Raw genomic sequence first — 24671 nt, 5'->3', positions numbered from 1 at the left:
TTAAGAACTTGCCTTATGTATCTAGGTGCTCCTGTATTGGGTGCATATATATTTAGGATCATTAGCTCTTGTTGCATTGATCCTTTTTCCATTATGTAATGTCCTTCTTTGCCTCTTTTGATCTTTGTTACTTTAAAGTCTATTTTATCAGAGGTGAGAATTGCAACTCCTGTTTTGTTTTTTTTTTTTTTTTTTTTTGCTCTCCATTTGGTTGGCAAATCCTCCTCCATCCCTTGTCTTGAGTCTCTTTTGATTGGGGCATTTAGTCGATTTAAATTTAGGATTAACATTAATATATGTGAGTTTAATACTGCGATTTAATGATAGCTGGCTGTTTTGACCATTAGTTGATGTAGATTCTTCATTATGTTGATGCTCTTTACCTTTTGGTATATTTTTGGAACGGCTGATACTGGTTATTCCTTTCTATGTGTAGTGCTTCTTTCAGAAGCTCTTGTAAAGCAGGCCTGGTGGTGATGAAATCTCTGCATACTTGCTTATTCACAAAAGATTTTATTTTTTCCTTCACTTATGAAGCTTAGTTTGGCTGGATATGAAATTCTGGGTTGAAAGTTCTTTTCTTTAAGGATGTTGAATATTGGCCCCCACTCTCTTCTGGCCTGTAGGGTTTCTGCTGAGAGATCTGCTGTGAGTCTGATGGGTTTCCCTTTGTGGGTAACCCGACCTTTCTCTCTGGCTGCCCTTAGCATTTTCTCCTTCATTTCAACCCTGGTGAATCTGACGATTATGTGCCTTGGGGTTGCTCTTCTTGTGGAATATCTTTGTGGTGTTCTCTGTATTACCTAGAGTTGAATATTGTCCTGCCTTGCTATGTTGGGAAAGTTTTCCTGGATAATATCCTGAAGAATATATTCCAGTTTGGATTCATTCTCTTCATCACACTCAGGTACACCTATCAAACGTAGATTAGGTCTTTTCACATAGTCCCATATTTCTTGGAGACTTTACTCATTCCTTTTTACCCTTTTTTCTCTAATCTTGTCTTCTCAATATGAGTAATTCTAAAACTGTTTTTTTAAAGAGACAAAAGGAGGCCCCAAATTGTTCAGTATGGTTCCTGAAGTGCACTGTTTGGCTTGTTTGAAGGTTGAGTTAATTGTGAACAATTCCTGTTCTATTCTCTGGATGTGAAGCTGGTGGGGGTAGGGGTGGGACTGAATTTAGTGGAGAAGAGGTAGAAAGAGAAGGAGACTAAGGTCCTTTTTGCAGGAACTGTCCCTTGGACCCACTAGCAACAATTAATTCAGAGATGAGAAAGAGATGGCTGAGCATAATCTGGTAGCATGGTAGCATAGATGAGACCTGAGGGGAGGGGAGAGGGAAGTTCAGTTTTCAGTATGAAAGTCCACCTATTGGTGAGGGACCACATTGGGGTTGGCTCTGGGCTGGATGTTCTCTTAGAAATATTGCTAATGATATGACAACTCTTGATTCATCTTCTGGTGAATAAATCATTCCTATAATTTCAGTACTAACTGTGCTTGGTCTGTGTGTTTAGAGCTTTCTTCATCCAAGTCTTATTCTTAGGAAGTTTTTTCATCCTTAAACTTTTCAGTTTTCTTCCAGTGTCCAGATTTCTGATGATTCTTTCTCTAGGCTAGTATTCTTCAAAGATGACAACAATTTTTCATACTCCTTTTGAAGAGGGATAACCCTGCCAAGGAATTCATGGTTTTTTTTTCTGAATTAATGTTAGTAAGCTCTAGGACAAATTGTTTCATCTTTTTAATAAAAAGTGGTTCTTGTTTGACCTAAATGTTCTGAACAAAATCAAGACTTGTGAAAAATATTATTCTGAAACGGTAAAAGTCGAAGTCTATGCTCAGGTCATCATGCAGCATGAGCACCACCTTGCACAGCTTTCTACAGATAACCTGAAAGTAAGGCTTTGAGGAGGTTCACACACCCTCCATGGCACCAACACCTTCTCCCCATTCCAAAAAAAAAAAAAAATCCGCATTCAGTGGCAATTTCTGCAGAGTTTCTGCAGAGCATACTCCATAGTATTGTATCTAGAACACAACCCCCCACATGGGGACAGGTACAGTAAAAAACACGCTTGCTGCACAAATGTACAGTGCTCCTTCATCTTACCCTCTTAAAAAACAAGAACAATAACAACTTTTCAAATAGAAAAGAAAATGTTAAAATAAGGAAAAGTGTACTCAGGAGGCTGAGGCAGGAAGGCTATTTGGGCCTAGAAGGTCAAGGCTGCAGTGAACTATGATCATTCCACTGCACTCCAACCTGGGTGATAGAGAGAAACCATGTCTCAGTAAATAAATAAATAAATAAATAAATAGAAAGAAAAGTAGAAAAGCAGAAGTATTCATTCATTTACTCACCACCTAGATTCACACTTGTTTCCATTTTAACCCATTTACCCTATCCACCTTGCTGTCATTATTTAATTTTTTAGATGAACCATATCAAACCAGTTCAAAATAAACCATAGCTATCTTGACACTTTTAGCATGCATTTCCATAAACAAAAGAATATTCTGCTATATAACTGTATACCCTTATGGTACTATTATTACTCAATTTTTAGATGAAGAATTTAGTCAATACCAGAAAATCTCTTTGAGGTAGGTGAGAAACCAAAGCTTTAATATACTTAAATGTTCTGCCCTGTAGGGTGAGGTGATGAGTGACCCTGAGATATGGGTGAGGAATGGCAGTTCTGAGAAAGCTCAGTACACTGTGGGGCTTACATAAACATTTTAAATTTCTATAAGAGGAAAAAAATACACCAGAAACAAAGTAAAAGGATGAGAAAAGGACAACTGACAAATTGTGAATAAACATACACAATTTGTGAAATAGTTAAATTTTAATATTCTTAATATATAACAAGCTTTCCAAATCAATAATAAAAAAATAAGTACTTCACCTTTAAATAGAGAAGAATAATTTAGTGGTCGTCTTTTGTTTTGCCAGCCTAGTAACTTTTCCCTCTCATTTGTATAATTTTCCTTTGGAACAATTACTTTTACTGCCTGATGAAATTGTCAACATCATGGTTCTTTTTTTCCTACCTAAAGAAGGGGTATGTGAAAAATTAGAATATCTCACCCCTTAGACACACTGATTAATCCAGGAGTTGGCATGTTCCCAATGAGTCCATCTTTTTCAGGTGTTGTAAGCTATTGCATATGCTATAAAATGAAAGGAACACCAACCGCCTCCTGCCTTTTCTTTCTGAAATCACTAGCTACAAGGGTAATGTAAGCCTAGAGTCATTTTTGCTGCTACAAGAGTGATATGATTTGGCTGTGTCCTCACCCGAATCTCATCTTGAATTGTAGCTCCCATAATCCCCTCATGTTGTGGGAGGGACCCTGTGGGAAATAATTGAATCATGGGGGTAGTTTCCCCATACTGTTCTTGTGGTAGTGAATAAGTCTTCACAAGATCTGATGAAAGAAAACCCCTTTCCCTTGGCTGTCATTCTCTTTTCTTGTCTGCCACCATGTGAGATGTGCCTTTCACCTTCTGCCATGATCGTGAGGCCTCCCCAGCCATGTGGAACTGTGAGCTCATTATATCTCTTTCTCTTGTAAATTGCCCAATGTTGGGTATGTCTTTATCAGCAGTGTGAAAATGGACTAATATAATGGGGAAAGCTTAAGAAAAGACATGAGAGAAAGAAAGATATCTATTTATCTATACTGTGATTATACAATTTGAAATCCTGATTCTTTCTAGACTGGCCCAAAAGCAGATACACTCCCAGATCCAATAAATCTTGAGTTTGTTGCATTTCTATCACTTGCAATCAAAATATATTCTAACATGTTTATTGCTGGAAAATAAATAAGAGAAAAAATGTCAAGTATCCAATGGCCTAAATGCCAATATTAGGAACAATCTCACTAGCACAAAAAAAGCACAAATTAAAATGAGATATCTACCAGGTTTAAGAGGCCAAAGAAAAAGAAAAAAAAATAATAAAATGAGGTATGTTTTCATATATTATTTTCAAAGATTAGAAAGGCTGATAAACACTGCACAAGTACACAAAACATATTTGCATAGTGGTGCAAATTCCTCTACAAGGAAGTGAAACTTAGAAAATAATTGGGAAATAATATGTTCTTTGTGGCACTGCTAATAATAGTAAAAATAAAATAAAATAAAATAAAGGGAAACATCCTAAGTACCCAACAATGGAAGACTGACTCTATAAAACAAATTACATGTAGCCATAAACACTGCTTAGATTAAAGGCATACATGGAGAATGGAGTGGTGGCAAGGAGGCCTGGATGACACACCTGTCAAGTTAATCCTCTTTGCCTTCCCTGGGCTAGATTCTGCTTCCTCAGAAATCCTTCTCTTATTTCATTTAGACTGCCTGTTCAATGACAGATGCTATGATTCACCACTTTCCCAAAGTCCCCAAGCTCCCTTGCTATGATCCTTGGTCCAGTGACTTAGTTCAACTCACCAACTTCTCCATGGAAGGAGTTCTCAGCATGCTCTGTGGCTGAGCATCCTGAGATCAGAGTTTGCTCTGCAGAAAATGACTAACAAGCTAGAAGCTTCACCTTCTTCATCATCTACCTCTTAATATTACAGTTAAGACACAAATGTACACACAAATAAAGGGGTTACACACAAATAAAAGGGTCTATATGGCAATGCAATTTTGAGTGGAGACTGTGGCATCTCACTGCTAAGGTTTGAATCTTGGATCTGACTCCTACTAGGTACATCATCTTGGGGAATATACTAACTCCTATGTGCCTCAGTTTCTTCATCTTGAAAATGAGGACAATAACAGCATCTGCCTCATTATTCTGAGGGCAAATGAATATGTATGCAAAGCATTCAGCACAGCACTTGGCACACAGTTCACTATCAATACATGTTAATTACTATTACTTTATAGGCACATGCCTGTTTGCAGAATTGGAAGGCTCATGTAGCATTATGAAAATGTATTGGCAAATAAGAAGAAACCAAAGTTAAAGTAGCTCAAGCAAAGAAGGCAAATATCAGCTTATTTAACTGGGGAGTCCAGAGGTTGAGCTCACCTTCATTCTGGTTACATTCAGAATTCAAATGATACCCCTGGGTACCAGTTGTCTAAAAATTGGCCTAGTAAATTTTGTAATTATGGTTTATGAATGTATGAGGGAGTTAAACTCAGAGTCAAGAAGTCAGGATTCAAATCCCAACTTTACTATTTGTCAATGTGTGAATGTGGAAGAGTCAATCCCTGTCTTTGAGAACTTGGGGAAAAATTCCCTACCTGGGCTCTGAGATGTACACCATCATATGGTCACTTTTTTCCTCCTCAGATAGGAGATAAATTAGCAGACTGTGACTGCCATCTAGGAAGGACATGTAGCTCCATATATGTGCTTGTTCAGTTGCTGTGTATCTGTTGAAAGGAAGAAGACCAGGTATCATCTATAAACATCCCGCGAAAAGGCCTTCTTTGTTTAGAAATCGTGCTTTCCTGCTTTTTATGTATCTATGCAAGAATAGGAAGAAATCTGCGCTTCCATGTCCTGAGGGACTTAACAGCGTAGAAACTGGATGTCCCTGAGGATTCAACATGTTTGTTCCTAGTGAGGCAAGGAAAGGGATGGGGGCTTTTACTTCTTGGGAGGGGTCTGACCAGGTACAATATGACAATAGCCCTGTCACACTCCCCACCACGCCCCTCCTTGTCTTTGAAGAGAAACACAGGTCTGCGGTTAAAAACTCTTTAGACAATTGGAGAAACCCACCCTCAGACAAACTTGAAAGCTGTGTGGGTGATTTCTGGCTGTTTGACAGGAAAACATTTTGATCAATCTCCAGTCTTATCTTTTGAGTCCTGAAATTTATGTTGTTATCATAAAGAATCTGGAGGGAAGAGATGTGTCAAGACCGGCAGGCCCAAATTAACTGCTCTAATATTTGGTTTCTGGACTACAAATAATACCAGTTTATTGCAGAGGTGACACATGTAATATATGGCAAATGCTTTGTAGATGGTTAAAGGCTATATATACCTTGTGAAAAAATTGCTATTGTGCTTGATTAAAAGACATTGTACCTCTAAGGTAACATTTTATTTTTTTCTAATAATCAGTTTCCAAATTATCTCTAAAAGAGAAAAATAAATGACTCTACAAATATATATCCTAACATAACATGTGTGTTTGTGTATATATGCACAAACTTTCACTTAGACTCTTATTTTCTCTTATTTCTACCATAGAATGATGTACTGAAGTGGCTTTGTGTAAATTCTACTAATAAAGTTTTTTTTCTTAAAGCATGATTCCACTGTGTGTTATGCAATCTAGACAATGGGTATGGAGCCCAGCACAGAAGTTCAACAACATTTATCCACAAAGCATACCAAAAATTAATCTGAAGGATGGGTAAGAAATCATGAAGGGAAAAAGGAAGCTGCATGTTTGCACACATTAGGAGTGTTGTCACCGTTAGATCTCTGCCACCCGGCTAATCTCGCATGTCTGCGATCTTCCTTTTCTGGTGCTGAGTAACAGGATGTTTTAACTTCCTAGCAACAACCTTGCCCTGGCCAGGCATATGTGGGAGACAAATTGTTCTGAGTGTATAGGCTAGAGGCAGCAAATGCCCCCCTGTTAACAGGCCTCCAAATCTGTAAGGTTAATTAGTGCACAGCTTTCTTTAAGAAAGTGATTTACAAGGATAAAGTCATTGGCACCTTTAGTAATGGATGCATCTGGGTCAAAACTAACAATGGGACTGTACTGCACTCTTTCCTTAATTATCAACCAAATGAATTTTTTCTTTTTAAGTCTGGGAGACTGGTTGTGAGATGTAACTGGCAGAAGAGGTCTCAAAGGTTGTTTCGTCCAACTCCGTCATTTAACTCCAGAAAGGAAAAACAACATACCCTAGTTCACATAGCTAGTGACTGAGTTTTTTCCAGAACCAGAGGCTTTTGTCCCCTTAATTGGGGACCTATTTACCTCAGAGCAGCCTGTCTAATACCAGCTAGTGATGAACATCCAAGACTTTATCTTTTGCCTTGTGGGTTTTCTCTGCTGGATTTCTATATCCTCTCTGGCACCCTTCTGGCTACAGGCCCATAATGTTATGCTTATATGTGTTCAGCTAAGCATGCTCATTTTAATACAAACATAAGCACACTCATTTTAGTACAAACATAAGCACATGTAGCAATTTTAAAGCTGATTTGACTAATTTATGTCATTATTCCACTTCATTAAAGTGAATCACCAGAAGTGAATACTTAGGCACTCATGCACACTTGTTGCAAGGAATCCTATTGATAGTTATCCTCTGACCGATGAAGCAGGAGAGAATGTTTGTTGCAGCAGTTACTCTAAGCATTTTCCTCTATACTTAGCCAAATATCTTATTAATTTGTTTCTTTGCTGATTGTTTTATCCTTTAGATTTATCTTTTGGGTCTTTCCCTTGCCATGGGCTGGTCACCAAGGCAGCTGGTATGTCCAATAGGTGGAGGGAAAAGATTGTGAAGGAGTGAGTAGAGGGACCTTTGGAGAGAAACAGTATTGTTTGCTGGATTGAATCTAAGGCATGCGGCCTTAATTTATAAATAGTCTTTTGTTGTTGTTGTTATCTACCTAAAGGAATATGTTGTACACGTGGGACACGTTGTACGTTTTCAAGATTCCTTGAATCAAGGAATAAAAAAATTGGCATACCTCTTTTAATTGCACTTCACTTTATTGCGTTTTGCAGATACTGCATTATTTACAAATTGGAGGTTCATGGCAATCCTGCATGAAGCAAGTCTGTTGGTGCCATTATTCTAATAGCATGTGCTCACTTTGTGTCTCTGTTACAACTTGGTAATTCTCACAATATTTCTAACTTTCTCATAATTACTTTTCCTGTTTTGGTAATTTGTGATCAGTGATCTTTGATGTTAATGTTATCATTGTTTTGGGGTACCACAAACCACACCCAGGTAAGACAGCACATTTAATGAATAAATGTTCTGCCTATTCTGACTGCTCCACCAGCCAGACATTCCCCCATCTCTCTCCCTCGCCCTGGGTCTCCCTATCCCCTGAGGCACTATATGGAAATGAGGCCCATTCATAACCCTACAATGGTTTCTAAATGTTCAAGTGAAAAGAAGAGCTGCATATCTCTCACTTTAAATCAAAAACTAGAAATGATGAAGCTTAGTGAGGAAGGTATGTCAAAAACAAAGATGGGCCAAAAGCTAGTCCTCTTGCACTAAACAGCTAGTCAAGTTGTGAATGCAAAGGAAAAATTATTGAAGAAAATTAAAAGTGTCACTCCAGAGAGCACACACATGATAACAAAGCAAAACAGCTTTCCTGCTGATAGGGAGAGAGTCTTAGTGGTCTGGATAAAATATCAAACCATGACCTATATTTCTTTAAGCCAAAGGCATAATCCAGAGCAAGGTCCTAACTCTTTTCAATTCTAGGAAGCTGAGAGAGGTGAGGAAGCTACAGAGAACAATTTGAAGCTAGCAGCAGTTGCTTAATAAGTTTAAGGAAAGAAGTCGTCTCTGTAACATAAAAGTGCAAAGTGAAGCAGCAAGTACAGATGTGGAAGCTGCAGCAAGTTACCCAGAAGATCTAGGTAACCTAATTGATGCAGAGGGCTACACTAAGCAAATTTTCCACGTTGCCAAAATAGCCTTCTATTGGAAGACGATGCCGTCTTGTACTTTCATAGCTAGAGAGAAGTCAATGTCTGGCTTTGAAGCTTCAAAGGGCAGGCTGACTCTCTTCTTAGGGGCTAATGCAGCTGGTGACTTTAAGTGGAAGCAAATGCTCATTTACCATTCTGAAAACCCTAAGGCCCTTGAGAATTCTGCTAAATCTATCCTGCCTTTGCTCTATCAATGGAACAACAAAGCCTGGATGACAGCACATACGTTTACAGCATGGTTTACTGAACTTGTTTTTTTAAATTATACTTTTAAGTTCTGGGATACATGTGCAGAATGTACAGACTTGTTACATAGGTATGCATGTGAGGAGAGAGATCCAAGATGGCTGATTACTAGCAGCTCAGGATTGTAGCTCCCAGTGAAAGCACAGAGAACGAGAGGACACCACACTTTCAGACGAATTTTTGTTGCTCACGGACCAGGAGATTCCCAGCGGAGGAGCCCCACGGGTTGCCAGCGTGACTCTTGTGGCCGGCATGGCAGTTTTGCCGGTGCCCCAGCGCGGCAGTTCTTGGTGCAGAGTGAACGGTACTGGGTCCCCTTTTGGTCGACATTTGGAGCTCTGGGAGGGCAGAGTCGCCTATTCAGCTAATTGAAGGGAGGATACAAGAGGGAAGCCAGACCGGAGATTCCCGGGCAGAAAAGTAGGTTTTTAATACCTATTTTCAGATTGCATTCCAGCCTGGGCAATAGAGCAAAACTCCTGTTCTCTCTCCCCCTTTCTCTTTCTCTTTCTTTCAAAAAAAAATCATAGGTATACATGTGCCATGGTAGTTTGCTGCACCCATAAACCCATCATCTACATCAGGTATTTCTCCTAATGTTATCCCTCCCTTTGTCCCTTACCTCCCAAGAGGCCCCAATGTGTGATGTTCCCCTCCCTGTGCCCATATTTCCTCATTGTTCAACTTCCACTTATGAGTGAGAACATGCAGTGTTTGATTTTCTGTTCCTGTGTTTGCTCAGAATGACAGTGTCCAGCTTCATTCATGTCCCTGCAAAGGACATGAACTCATCCTTTTTATGGCTGCATAGTATTCCATGGTGTATATGTGGCACATTTTCTTTATCCAGTCTATCATTGATGGGCATTTGGGTTGGTCCCAAGTCTTTGCTATTGTGAACAGTGCCACAATAAACATACGTGTGCATATGTCTTTATAGTAGAATGATTTATAATCCTTTGGGCATATACCCAGTAATGGAATTGCTAGGTCAAATGGTATTTCTATTTCTTGATCCTTGAGGAATCGCCACACTGTCTTTCACAATGGTTGAAATAATTTACACTCTCATCAACAGTGTAAAAGTGTTCCTGTTTCTCCACATCTCGCCAGCATCTGTTGTTTCCATTTGTTTGTGTCCTCTCTTATTTCCTTGAGCAGTGGTTTGTAGTTCTCCTTGAAGTGATTCTTCACATTCCTTGTAAGTTATATTCCTAGGTATTTTGTTCTCTTTGTAGCAATTGTGAATGGGAGTTCACTCATTATTTGGCTGTTTGTCTATTATCAGTGTATAGGAATGCTATACAGTGTATTTTTGTGCATTGATTTTGTATCTTGAGACTTTGCTGAAGTTGCTTATCAGCTTAAGGAGATTTTGGGCTGAGATGATGAATTTTTTTATATATACAATCATGTCATCTGTAAACAGAGACAATTTGACTTCCTCTCTTCCTATTTGAATACCCTTTCTTTCTTTCTCTTGCCTGATTGTCCTGGCCAGAACTTCCAAGGAAATGCTTCCAGCTTTTGCCCATTCAGTATGATATTGGCTGTGGGTTTGTCATAAATAGTTCTTATTATTTTGAGATATGTTCAATTAATACCTAGTTTATTGACTGTTTTTTAGCATGAAGGACTGTTGAATTTTATCAAAGGCCTTTTCTGTATCTATTGAGAAAATCATATGGTTTTTGTCATTGGTTCTGTTTATGTGAATTAGATTTATTGATTTGCGTGTGTTGAACCAGCCTTGCATCCCAGAGATTAAGGCAACTTGATCGTAATGGATAAGTGTTTTAAGGTGTTGCTGGATTTGGTTTGCCAGTAATTTATTGAGGATATTTGCATCAATGTTCATCAGGCATATTGGCCTGAAATTTTCTCTTTTTGTTGTGTCTCTGCCAGGTTTTGCTATCAGGATGATGCTGGCCTCATAAAATGAGTTATGGAGGAGTCCCTCTTTTTCTGTTGTTTGGAATAGTTTCAGAAGGAATGCTACCAGCTCCTCTTTGTATCTCTGGTAGAATTCAGCTGTGAATCCATCTGGATCTGGGCTTTTTTTTGGGTGGTAGTATTAAATACTGCCTCAATTTCAGAACTTGTTATTGGTCTATTAAGGGATTCAACTTCTTCCTGGGTTAGTCTTGGGAGTGTGTATGTGTCCAGGAATTTATCCATTTTTTCCTAAGTTTTCTAGTTTATTTGTGTAGAGGTGTTTATAATATTTTCTAATGGTAGTTTGTATATCTGTGGGATCAGTGGTGTGCTCCCCTTTATTATTTTTATGTTTAAGCTTCACTTATGAAGCTTAGTTTGGCTGGATGTGAAATTCTGAGTTGAAAATCCTTTTCTTTAAGAACTGATGCCAGCCGGAGCTCTCCTGTATGAGGTGTCTGTCGACCCCTGCTGGGAGGTGTCTCCCAATCAGGAGGCAAGGAGGTCAGGGACCCACTTCAGAAGGCAGTCTCTCCTTTAGCAGAACTTGAGTGCTGTGCTGGGAGATCTGATACTCTCTTCAGAGCCAGCAGGCAGGAACGTATAAGTCTGCTGAAGCTGCGCCCACAGCTGCCCTTTCCCCAGGACCTCTGTCCCAGGGAGATAGGGGTTTTATCTATCTGACTGGGATGGCCACTTCTCTTTCAGAGATGCCCTGCCCAGAGAGGAGGAATCTAGAGAGGCAGTCTGGCTACAGTGGCTTTGTGGAGCTGTGGTGCGCTCTGCCCAGTTTGAACTTCCAGGAGGCTTTGTTTACACTGTGAGGGGAAAACCACCTACTCAAGCCTCAGTGATGGCAGACGCCCCTCCCCCCACCAAAGTCAAAGGTCCCAGGTTGACTTCAGACAGCTGTGCTGGCAGCAAGAAGTTAAGCCAGTAGATCTTAGCTTGCTGGGCTTCATGAGGGTGGGATCTGCTAAGCAATACTACTTGGCTCCCTGGCTTCAGCCCCCTTTCCAGGGGAGTGAACAGTTCTTTCTCACTGGTGTTCCAGGTGCCACTGGGGTACAGAAAAAAAACTCCTACAGCTAGCTTGATGGTCTCCCAGTTTTGTGCTTGAAACCCAGGGTCCTTGTGGTGTAGGCACTCAAGGGAATCTCCTGCTCTGTGTGTTGTGAAGACCATAGGAAAAACGTAGTATCTGGGCCAGATAGCTCTGTCACTTACAGCATGGTCCCTCAAGGCTTCCCTTGGCTAAGGGAGGGAGTTCCCCCACCCCTTGTGCTTCCTGAGTGAGGTGATACCCTAGCCTGCTTCTGCTTGCCCTCTGTGGGTTGCACTCACTGTCTAACCAGTCCCAGTGAGATGAATCAGGTATTTCAGTTGGAAATGCAGAAATCACCTGTTGGTCTCGCTGCGAGCTGCAGACCGGATCTGTTCCTATTTGGCCATCTTGCCTGGGAATCCCTTGGTTTACTGAACATTTTAAGCCCTCTGTGGAGAACTACTTCTCAGAATGAAAGATTCTTTTCAAAATATTAGTGTTCATTGACAATGTACCTCGTCACCCAAGAACCCTTATGTAGGTATACAAAGAGATGAACATTGTTTCCATGCCTGCTAGCACAGCATCCATTCTGTAGCCCATGGATCAGAAATAATTTTAACTTTCAAATCTTATTATTTAAGAAGTACATTCTGTAAGTCTGTAGCTGGCATAGATAGTGATTCCTCTGATGGGCCTGGCAAAGTAAATGGAAACTCTTCTGGAAAATACTGACCTTTCTAGATGCTATTAAGAATGTTCACGATTTGTGGGAGGAGGTCAGCATGTCAACATTAACAGGAGTTTGGAAGAAGTTGATTCCAACCTTCATAGATAGTTTTGAGAGGTTTAAGAGTTCAGTGGAGGCTGGGAGCAGTGGCTCATGCCTGTAATCCCAGCACTTTGGGAGGCCAAGGCAGGCAGATCACCTGAGGTTAGGAGTTTGATACCAGCCTGGCCAACGTGGTGAAACCCCGTCTCTACTAAAAAATACCAAAAGATTAGCTGGGCTTAGTGGTGCATGCCTGTAGTCCCAGCTACTCAGGAGGCTGAGGCAGTAGAATTGCTTGAACCTGGGAGGCAGAGGTTGCAGTGAGCCAAGATCGCACCACTGCACTCCAGTCTGGGAAACAGAGCAAGACTCTATCTCAAAAAAAAAAAAAACTTCAGTGAAAAAAGTAACTGTTGATGTGGTGGAAATAGCAAGAGAACTAGAATTAGAAGTGGTGCCTGAAGATGTGACTGAATTGCTGCAGTCTCATGATAAAATTTTAATGAATGAGAAGTTTCTTCTTATGGATAAACAGAGTGGTTTCTTGAAATGGAGTCTACTCCTGGTAAAGATGCTAAGAGCACTGTTGAAATGACAACAAAGGATTTAAAATATTACATAAACTTAGTTGATAAGTCAGTGGCAGGATTTGAAAGAATTTACTTCAATTTTGAAAGAATTTCTCCTATAGGTAAAATGCTATTATCACATAGATCACATGCTACAGAGAAATTGTTTATAAAAGGAAGAGTCAATCAATGTGACAAACTTCATTGTTGTCCATTTTAGGAAATTGTCACAGCCACCCCAACCTTCAGCAACCATCACTTTGATCAGTCAGCAGCCACCAACATTGAGGCAAGACCCTCCACTGGCAAAAGATTATGACTCACTAAAGGCTCAGATGATTTTTTTTAGCAATAAATTATTTTTAAATAAAGGTATGTACATTGCTTTTTATACATAAGGCTATGGCACACTTAATGGGCTATAGTATAGTCTAAACAAAACTTTTATATGCAGTGGGAAACCAACACATTTGTGTGAGTCACTCTATTGACATATTTGCTTTATTGTGGTAGTCTGGAGCTGAACCCACAGTATCTCTGCACATACCTGTAAGTGAATCAATAAAACAGGAGTTCTTCTTACCATTAGCTGCACCTCTGCTCTGAAGATATATTGTCTGCCACTTGACATTAAATCCAATTATTGTTTCTCAGTCCTCACCTTCCTTGGCTCATAGCAGCATTTGAGTTGAGTTCTCCCTCCTCCTTGACACATGTTTTTCTCTTGGCACTACGAATATCAACCTCTCTTGATTTTCCTCTACCTTACTTACCATTCCTTCATTCTCTGGCTGATTCCTCTTCATGTTCCCAACGTCCACATTTTTGAGTGACCCAGGCTTAGTCCTTGGTTCTTTTCTCTTTCTTGATACACATTCATTCCATCATTGATCTCATCAAGGCCTGTAACTAATGACTACTTAAATCATTTCTAGAGCCTGGACCGCTCCTTTCAACTCCTAACTATTTATCCAACTACTGCCTTATATTTCCACTTAGACCTACCATGGGCATCTCAAATTTATAAGACTAAAAGTCAGTTCTTTGGTACCCTCTTTCCATTTCAGCTAATGGTGACTCCATGTTTCCAGTTGTTCAAGTCAAATTCTTGCAGTCACCCCCAGCTCAGATAAGGACAAAACTCTAGATCATGGTGGAGACCCAGAGTAAAAGAAACCTGTGTTCCTGAATGGACCATAGCTGCCTGACTTCTGGAATGCTGCATGAGAAGAAAGAAGTTCTAAATGATGTAAGCCTCTGTATTTTTGGATCTCTTTGTCACAGCAGCTTACTTAACTTCTGTACTAACTAACACAGAAGGTGAAAAACTAAGTTGTGAATGGAGGAACCATTCTTTCAAGAACTCTGAGCACGTGGGGAGGAGAGAAATAAATAAAGCTATTGCTGGAATGCTTTATTAAAGACTGTGAGGACACTTGGCTTGTAAGAAGCTTCTAAAATGCAGTAAACTCACTGAGATACAAGCCTATTCTCTGACACAGTAAATTTGCTGAATATCCACTGGAGGATCTAAGTCATTCAGGACCTTAGGGTCAGAGGGTGGATCTAAGAGAGTTTAAATATCTGAATCCCATTTATAACACCATTCTTTCTTCTTGAGGTAATATACACTGTAAATTTTTAAATAATGAATCGATCCAATTGTAGGAAGCACAGATGGAACTATTGTCTTCCCTTGTTACCTATTGAGGATTGGTTGCAGGATGCCCCAGGGAATCAAAATCTATGGATGCTCAAGTTCTGTATATAAAATGGTGCAGTATTTGCATACAACCCATGCATATCCTTCCATATACTTTAAATCATCTCTAGGTTACTTATAATATGTAATATAAGGTAAATGCTATGCAAATGGTTGTTATACTATATTTTAAGGGAATAATAACCAAAAAAAGTCTATACATGTTTGGTAAAGATGTAATTTTTTTCTTTTTTTCTAATATTCCCAATCCACGATTGGTTGAACTTATATATTCCAAACCCACGAAAGTAACCCACAGATATGGAGGGCTAACCATATTTAGTTTTTAAGTGGGCAAGATTTTATATTGAACCATCTGTGCTCATAATTCTCTCTTCTAACAAAAAGTATAAACTTGTAGTGTGCTTGGTAAGAGGTGATGAGAATAACAAAGGGAATTTAAAATGCCAATAACTCTAAGTTATTAAGTACTCAAAATGTGGTCCTGGTCTATGTAGCTGCTGCCTGCAGAAACCTGCAAACCAGGTCTTACCTTGTAAAGCAATTGATCATAATACTCCTACTGTTAGTTGCTTTCTGAATTTTTTTTCCTGGTAACCTGGATCAGTGTGTGGCATGGTCTCACATAGAGATGGTGAGATGTGTGGCTTGATGGCTTGTGCTTCCCTGGCCATTTGCTTCTATGGAGCCACAGTCACCAAAAACCAAAGCAGGCAGGAATCTTTGACTTGCATGTCAACAGAAAACACAAATCTATTCTTTGTGCATATTCCAGAATCAAATGATTTGACCCCAAAAGATTATTATACTGAGGCAACTTGAACAGTAAAGTTCTAAAAATCTGTCAGCCTAATAACCAAAGTGTAGCTTACACTGGATTTTGGAACATATAAAATGTTCTAAACGTTCACTGTGTGCATCCGATGCAGAATTCTGTATGCTTGCTGGAATGTCAGGGGAAGGTCATCTTGAGAGCCTGAATGCTAACAGGATCTTGATGACAGATAACCCATTGTACCTGGGATGGGTAATCCATAGGTCCAAAGAGACACAGAGACATATCCAAGCTCAGAAGTTGTATCTATAATTCTCAGTAATTTTTTTTAGCCTGACTATGAGGACATGTAGAACTCACATTTGAAGAGACTATATAAACTACCTATAAGGTGGTGGTGCCTCTCCCCATGATGAGTACATGACAGATATTTCTGAGCTTTTTTTCACCAAATTTAGCCACACCAGCCAACAGCATAGATGAGAGCAGGCTTTTTGAGGCCTGTATTAGTCAGGATTCTCCAAAGAAACAGAGGCAGTAGGAGGTATCAGTGTTTATATCTATTTTTATCTATATCCATATATAGAGAAGTTTATTATGAGGAATTGACTCATGCAACTATAGAGGCTAAGGAGTCCCATGATCTGCCATCTGTAAGCTGGAGACCTAGGAAAGCAAATGGTGTAATTCAGTCCCAGTTCAAAGGCCTGAGAAACAGGGAAGGCAATGGTGTAATTCCAGCTTGAGGGCTGGAGAAAAAGAGAGGAGATGAACAAGGGGCGAATTCCTCCTTCCTCTGCCTTTTGTTCAATTTAGGCCCTTACTGGATTAGATGATGCCCACCCACACTGGAGGAGGGCAATCTACTTTACTGAGTCCATGGATTCAAATGGTGATTTCATCCAGAAACACCCTCACAGGGACACCCAGAAACAATGTCCCATGTGGATATCCTATGGCCTTCCAAGTTGACATGTAAAAGTAACCATCTCAAGGTTATTATCTTTCACTGAAGTTGTAGCATGGCCCAGGTGAAAGACAAATGGCCACTGATGACCCTCCTAAGACCAGAAGAAGCTACATTTACAGCCCACAACTACATTTACAGAAAAGGGAGATTATACAGATGGATCCATTCATCTGTAAAAGATGATTGCTAATTTCTCCAATTACTTAATTTACCCATGTAAAATGAGGGAAAAGCCTCTGCCCCTTCCCAAATTGACCTGTAGACATATTTAAAGTCCTAGGTGAGTATTTTACTGAAAGAGGTGCAGGACTTCACTCATGAGTTCAAAGACTCACCTGGTTCCTGGGCAGCAATGTCAGGAGGACACCTTGACCCCAACACTTCAGATACCTTCCCAGGCCCAGGGGAGGCCCACATGAGTGTCCAAGTTGACTGCCAGTTGCAATTGTTAGGATTCAGTAATTCTCAAATATTTTGCCGACCACCTATAGGAAGAAATACATTTAACCTTGTAACCTCATTCATATACCCATACCTTTGTATATATTTTACTAAATCTAACTTTTCATGCAACATTACTCTCTCTTACTATGTGTCATGAACTCTGATACTTTCTGTTCTATTATTTTAAAATTTTTGGTTAGATACACTGATTTTACAAAGTACTAGTAGCTAATAACATGCAGTTTAAAAAGGACATATTTTATTTAAAAAAATGGATTCCTACAGGTTAGCCCACTAAAAGTTGGAGAATTTTTCTTATTGGTTTATAGAAGTACTTTCCTCTTCTTTAAAATGTATAAAGTGACAATCCTCTTCTGTGAAATCTGAAAACGTTTATCCTGTATATAAAAAAGTGGCATTCAGCAACCTTGCATTTGCCTGGCTTGGACCCAGCCCTGCCCACTCAGCTTTGCAAAAGGAGAACCCAGGAGATGAGAAAGGAGGAAGAGGAAGAGGATGTCAATAAGGTTAGGGCAAAATAGAAGCTAGGAGTAGAACCTGGCCCCCAGGACTGGAAACAGATACAAAGCATGCCTTTCAGAACATTCTAGAAAGGAGGAAGAGATAAAAGGTGGACAAGAAGAAATATCAGAAAAAGCCTGGCACCTTTTCCCCATTCCTTCTTTTATTCTCCAACCCTAGCAACCTGGTCTTAGAGGGTCACACATCTCTTTGCTATCACAGCCCCTCCTGGGCTCTCCTGGGAAGTTTTCTTCCTGGTTCCCTGAATCCCCACCAAGAAGGTATAATTTATAGATAAGAGGAGACTCAGTGATTCCTGGCCCCATGCTTCTTCATGAGCATGCACTGTGAGCCCTCCAGCTTCTCAGAGATCCATATATTAAAGGCAGTATGAGCGGCTGCAGACAGCCACACAGGGATACCATGCATGGCTGGGTCATAAAGGTGACTCTAAGCCATCAGGGAAAAAGGTTAAAATACAGTTAACCCTTGAGAGAATTCAAAGAAACAAGAACCAAAGTTTTCAATATTTTCACAAAAGTGTGTCAAAAACAAAGTCTTGCACAGGGAATTCAGCTCATTTATATGAAATGCTAGGTCATGTTGAGAAATGCAACACATGAAAGGGTCCACAGTTGTGTTGCTGATGGAGAGAGACAGAGTGATAATTAGAGGTGAAGGTGAGAGAGACAAAAATATGCATAACACGTTAGGGCAAGATGTAAGTGTAACAGAAACAAACAGACAAGCAAAATCCCAAACTATTTGGTCTGTTGGTTAAAGTCACACTTCCTTAAAACACTAATTCCAAACATTAAAATCCTGCTGACCACCCAAAGGAAAGTTCCCAGAGATTCCATGTAGTCCCAATAGCAGGCAGAACAGCTTCCTGTAGAGTCTTGGGAGCTACAGCTTCTCCCTGGGGACCTTTATATAGTCTGACTATATATGAAATACACGTATACATGTAGGAGAAGTTGGAGAGTTTATTTTTTAAAATCTATGGGGATTCTGGAGGGCTGCCCTTCACAGGTCCACAGTTGTTCAGGGTTTCAATTGCACAGGTTTGCATTTCAACACTACCATAGAAAGCTGAGAATACTCTGGGAGTCAATGAGAAGGGAGTAGCAATGAACAAAGAAAAGAAAACTCTGTAGGGAATTATGACAAAATGGCAAATCCTAACAGGTGGGGGTAAGTGGAGCAGAAACAATCAGATCATGAAGCACCACATACCTACCTCCTCCACACCCCCTACCACACACAGCTATGCAAACACAGCTTCCCAAGTGTGTAGGTCATAGCAGGAGCTCTGCTTTGGCCCTGTGTCATGGCACTCTTCATATATTCACCCTTCATAAAAGGATATTAGGGATACTATATTCTCGTCTTAAACATTGGTGAGCACCACCATACAACTTTTGCCTGCCACCCCTCTTATACTTCTCAAACTGAGAGCTTGAGGGAGGAGAGTGTGATGAAAATGGCAACAGCTAAAGAGAAGATACAGCTTCATTTTCCTTTGGAGTAAAAGTTGTGCCAGCATCCATGGTTACTTGTGCCATTTTGACTCATTTGCCAATACACTTATATAGTAGAATTAAAATTAGCATCCTTTCCACGTTTTAAATTGAAATATCCTCTGTAGCTCTCATAATTTGGCACTGATATGAAAGACCGCAGTCAAAAAACATGTAGTTGGGTAAGATATATAATTAAATGCTAAAGGCAATCACTATTACTAGCATAATACCAATTATTCATCATAATATTGTGGAAGTCAAGAGTATGAAAATTTCATCCAGAATAAAGTGTCTGTTTTTCAATTAGACGAAGTTAAGGTAGGTTCACTCTGGAGTCCACAGTTCATCTTACCAGCACTGTGTTGCTGGCAGTGAAGGTATTGAGTGATATAGGGTACCGCATGGTTCTAACCAGAGCATGGGCCATCTAAGACATACTTTGCAATTGTATAACAGTCAGTGGTTTTTTTTTTTTTTTTTGAACATTGAAAATTTTATTATCGCAAGATGTACACAGAACAGTGCAGAAACTTCTTCAAAACAGTGTAAAAAGAGTTGACATTAAAGGCACAAATTTAAGGAATTTAATTCTGCAAATACTGGTACAAGAGAGGGTCTTTATATTCAGGAAACATCAAGCCAAGTTAGAAAATTACTTGAAAGAGGTGCAACAAACTTAGAAATACTTAGCAAGCTAAATATTTTCTACAACAGTACAAAATATGCCCTCAGATTATTTGGGCAAGATATTATCATGTGTCAAGATGAAAAACTGAAAAAAGAAAAAAAACTTTTGAAACCCAGTAATCCTTTGCCAGCAGCTACAGCGTTAGGACTGGCAAAACTTCAGGTGGCATGCACATGTTCTTATAGAAAGTACAGGTTAGAAAAAACTATAAAAATGACACTAATATACATTTTTAAATACAAAATGAACAGAAGTTCTAGAAAGCAGCCATGTTCCAAATCAACCAGAGTTTTTGGCATAATTGAGTCTTCATTGCTCAGAGAACATTGCTGTGGCTTTGTAACCTATAAAGGTGGGAACCCTCACAAATTTTAAGTTATGCAGATTTGATGTGACTGCAAAGTTTTAATATCAGCCCTTCTGGCTTAAAATTTATACCTTCTGTACTTGTATTCTTCTTCATTTCAATTTTGTAAGTCTCAGCAAAATGTGGGTATAATCCTCAGGCAAATTCACAAATTTTGGTGCTGCCGAAAGACATGTTTTCTGAGCTTACTTTTCTGACTATAATTAAGGAGTGGAACACAAAGAAGCCTCACCCCACAGGACCTTTTCATGTAGTTTACAGGAAGGGCAGGAGTATTTGTTGTCACCTACTTTGGGGACTGAGACAAACTGCCTAAATGTTCACCAGTCTCCTTATATTATTAAATTCATACAGCTACAATTCAGGACTTTGAAATTTGAGGCCAGAGATCTTTTCACTACACCCAAGACGGTAAATTCATTTCGTTTTTAGTGCCAGTTTTGACCAATAGGCAAGGGCTACCTGGAACCTCTATTGAGTAGCTACATCAGGATTTACCAGAAAGTGTGTTGTAATTGATCAGTGATGTCTACTATGGTTGAAGGATGGTGAGCTTGACAGCAGAAAGGTATGTTTGCTGAATCCAAATAATACTATATTCTCTACAAAAGTTATCTTTTCAACAAAGCTTCCCTAAGGAACTATTTAAATTATAATTTTATTTACCAATAGCTATCCACAAGCATGTCCAGTTAACTCTTATTCATTCTATAGATTCAGTTCAAACATGACTTCTTCAGGGAAGCTTGCCTTCACCAATTTTAGTTCGCTTTTTCTTGTACGTCCTCATTGTGATGTTTCTTTTCCTTTCTCTTTCTCCTGTAACTCACTTTGAAATAACTATTCATTAGGTTTTCTTATTGGGTTAATGACTATATTCCAACCTCTCAGGGAGTAAGCTCATGAGAGCAAAGACATGTTCTGTTTACCATTGCATCTACAGTGTCTACCATAGTTTCTGGAACTTCGTAGACACTTACTAAATATTTGCTGGATTGAAATTGAAAATTGAATTGAATTGAAATGCAGAGATTTGTTTACTTTTACCTTAGATTTCTGAGACCCAGGCCAGGTATATTATCTTTTGTTGCATATCCTTCCAGGAGACTAAGGCTTATGCACACAAATTTATTTGATCAAGGTTACAAACATGAAGATGTTGGAATCTGGAATCCTAGGTTTCTGAGTTTTCAGGTCTATTCTGAACTCCTCCATGTGTATAATACGCACATTATCTGTGTTGCTATCAGATGTTCATTTTAAGTTATAATAAATGGTGACAGAGCCAGGAATGAAAACAAAAATCTTTTTATTTCAATGGAAGGAGTATGGTATAGTAAAGAGAGAACTAGACTTAAAGTCAAAAGATCTAAATTTGTGTCCTAGCCCTCCCGTTTATTAGCTTATTAACCTTGGAAAACTAAATTTATGTCTCCTAATCAGTAAAATAAATGGATAGAATGAGTACTTTCAAAACTAATTTTTGTAATGGGAACATTTCTTAACATGAAATTTCAAACATCTCATATAGAAGTGCAGTGTGTAAAAGAGAAAAAGTGGAGCTATTCTGAGTGAAGGTGAGTGGTAGAGACCATACCTGGAATTTTGCTCATGCAATTTCTCCTGTACCTGCAAGGAAACCCCTAAAGAACACACAGAAAGCCCATTTGGAAAAAAAAAAGTAATTGTGGAATAATTATTAGTTTACAGGAAGTTGCAAAGATAATACAGAGAAGTCCTGTGTATCTTCATCTAGTTTCCCCTCAATGGGCCAATTTTTAAAAATCCTTTGACACAAGAATATAGTTAAGATTCTTATTTTTAATTTATTATTTTTTTTGAGATGGAGTCTGGCTCTGTCACCCAGGCTGGAGTGCAGTGGCGCATCTGGGCTCACTGCAACCTCCATCTCCCGCATTCAAGCAATTCTCTGCCTCAGCCTTCTGAGTAGCTGGGATTACATTGCCCACCATCACACCAGGCTAATTTTTGTATTTTTAGTAGAGACAGGTTTCACCATCTTGGCCAGGTTGAACTCCTGAGCTCGTTATCCACCCACCTCAGCCTCCCAAAGTGCTGGACTCACAGGCATGAGCCACTGCACCCAGCCTATAGTTCACATTCTTAATTCAGTACTTAATGCCACTAAGTGCACACTTAAAAATTGTTAAAATGGTAAGTTTTATGTTATATGTTTTTAACATGCAATAAATATTTACAACATCACGGATAGAACTGGAAGTCATTATGTTAAGTGAAATAAGCCATGCACAGAAAGATAAATATCTCATATTCTCACTCATATGTGGGAATTTGAAAAAATTGATCTCATCACAATAGGGAGTAGATTTGTGGTTACCAAAGGCCAGGAAGCATAGGGGGAGAAGGTGATGAAGAGAGTTTGATTACTGGGTACAAATGTATGCTTGGATAGAAGAAATAATATCTGGTGTTTCATAGATTAGTAGAGTGACTACAGTTAACATTGATTGTAGTTCGAAATAGAAGAGAATAATCTGAATATTTTCAGCAGAAAGAAAAGATAAATACATAAAGTGATAGATATTCTAATTATCCTGATTTGATTATATGAATGCATCAGTTTATAATATGTACCCTGATAATATACATCTAATTATGTGTTAATCAAAAATTTAAAAGAAATAAATAAAATACAACAAAAATCATTAAAAAATAAATGTTAAAAAAAAAACCAACCTTTTGCACTTGCTACTGAATAGATCCTTCAAGGCCTGTCTGGCTCCAAAATTCATGATTGTATGAAAAATGAATGTTTGATCATCCCCATTGCATTCTAGAATCAAGGACTTTCAGAGCTTGAACATACCTTAGAAATCTGATACTATCAGATCAGAACTATATCTTATATGCTATAGTTAAAGTCTTCTGCTTCTCTTTAGGGCTTCTCTGTTATGAAATTCAACTAAAGGCTTGAATTTGGCTTCTAACAAATGTGCTTCACAGTGGTGGTTTTTATTATTTTCTACTTTCATTTTCTTCTACTAATAATTCCCTGTTGACTTTTTTATGGTTTCTAGGAGCAAGTTCTTTGGGTTTACTTAACTCATTTTGATTTATCTAATGGTGGAATTGTATCCCTCTCCATCTCCCCTCAGAATGGGCTTGTATATTATTTCCCACTTCCAATGTGGTATTACAGTGCTTTTTTTATGGCTGCACCAAGACATGTAAGCTGCACTGAAATGGCTATGGCTCCCTTTTCTTGTTCTGCTTGTTATTTTTTCTTTTAAAATGTTTATACACACATATACTTGCATTTAACTTTACATAAATTCAATATGTGTGATCGTATCATACATACCATTTTGTTAATGCAGTATTTTGTTTTGGTTTAGCTTTTCCTTTCCCATATACTCCCTCTCAATCTCTATTCTTTCCTCATAGACACAAAAGTTATCCATACTAACAGCCTACTGTATATACTTTCATGTTATTCTTTATGCTTGTATTCATAAATAAACCACTATCTGTAATGTACATACATATTTATAATGTGTATATGAATATAAATATACACATAGAGAGGTTTTGTCATTATCTTGCAAAAATGTGAACATACACATATTTTTGAGTATTGCTTTTTTGTACTCGACAATAACTCTAACAACTGTGTAACATTTTATATGACAATATGCTGTAATTTATTCAACGACTCTCCTATGGATGGGAAATCACACTGTTTCTACTTGTTTTCTTTTGTACCTCTAAAATAATGCTGCCATAAACATTCTTGTGCTTTCATTTCTATGGAACAGATACCTAAAGGATGTATTTGTGGGTCAAAATATATATGCATTTTTAATTTTAACAAATAACATCAGATTGTATTCCAACAACACCTGAGGCAATTGACCTTCTCACCAGCCACCTATGATAGCACCCTTTCCCCTACAACCCTATCAAAAACAGAGATTGTCATTCTTTTCCATTATTGACAGTCTTAAGTGGTAATGTTATGTATTAGTTTGGTAATATTTTCATATATTCCTTGGACATTTGGATTCTCCCATTTTCCTGTTGAGTTATATGTCCCTTTCTTGTTAATTTTTCATAACCCTTTTGCCTTAGAACTATTAATCTATTCTCTTGTTGCAAACATTTGTCCCACATCTATTATTTGTTAATTGACTTTATAGTAATTTTTTGTTATTATACCTAATATGTGTCAGACATGTTTCTATGTACTGAGGATTCAACAATAAAAAAATACACAAAAATATCTTCTCTCAGACACTTATTCTAATGATAAAAGAAAGGAAATTAATCAATTGATAAACCAATATATATTTTTTTTTAATATGATTTTTTTAAAGTTTCATGTAGTCAAATAGGTCTGACTTTTCTTATAGGACACTTGG

At 38.6% G+C, this 24671-nt stretch overlaps 1 protein-coding gene across 1 annotated transcript in view; it reads right to left on the bottom strand.

Moving 5' to 3' along the window:
* Nucleotides 1–24671, bottom strand: part of TMEM108 (transmembrane protein 108) — a 658024-nt gene that overhangs the window by 417441 nt on the left and 215912 nt on the right. The window contains exon 3 of the mRNA XM_012451209.3: nucleotides 17063–17212. The gene's annotated coding sequence lies outside the window, so the exon portion shown is untranslated. The remainder of the gene's footprint in view (nucleotides 1–17062; nucleotides 17213–24671) is intronic.

Source organism: Aotus nancymaae, unplaced genomic scaffold (genome assembly GCF_030222135.1).
Source record: "Aotus nancymaae isolate 86718 unplaced genomic scaffold, 86718_ANA_hifiasm-v0.15.2.pri h1tg000019l, whole genome shotgun sequence".
Classification (NCBI taxonomy): Eukaryota; Metazoa; Chordata; class Mammalia; order Primates; family Aotidae; genus Aotus; species Aotus nancymaae.
The sequence above is the reverse complement of the archived record's forward strand: the minus strand, read 5'-3'. Positions and strand labels throughout refer to the sequence as shown.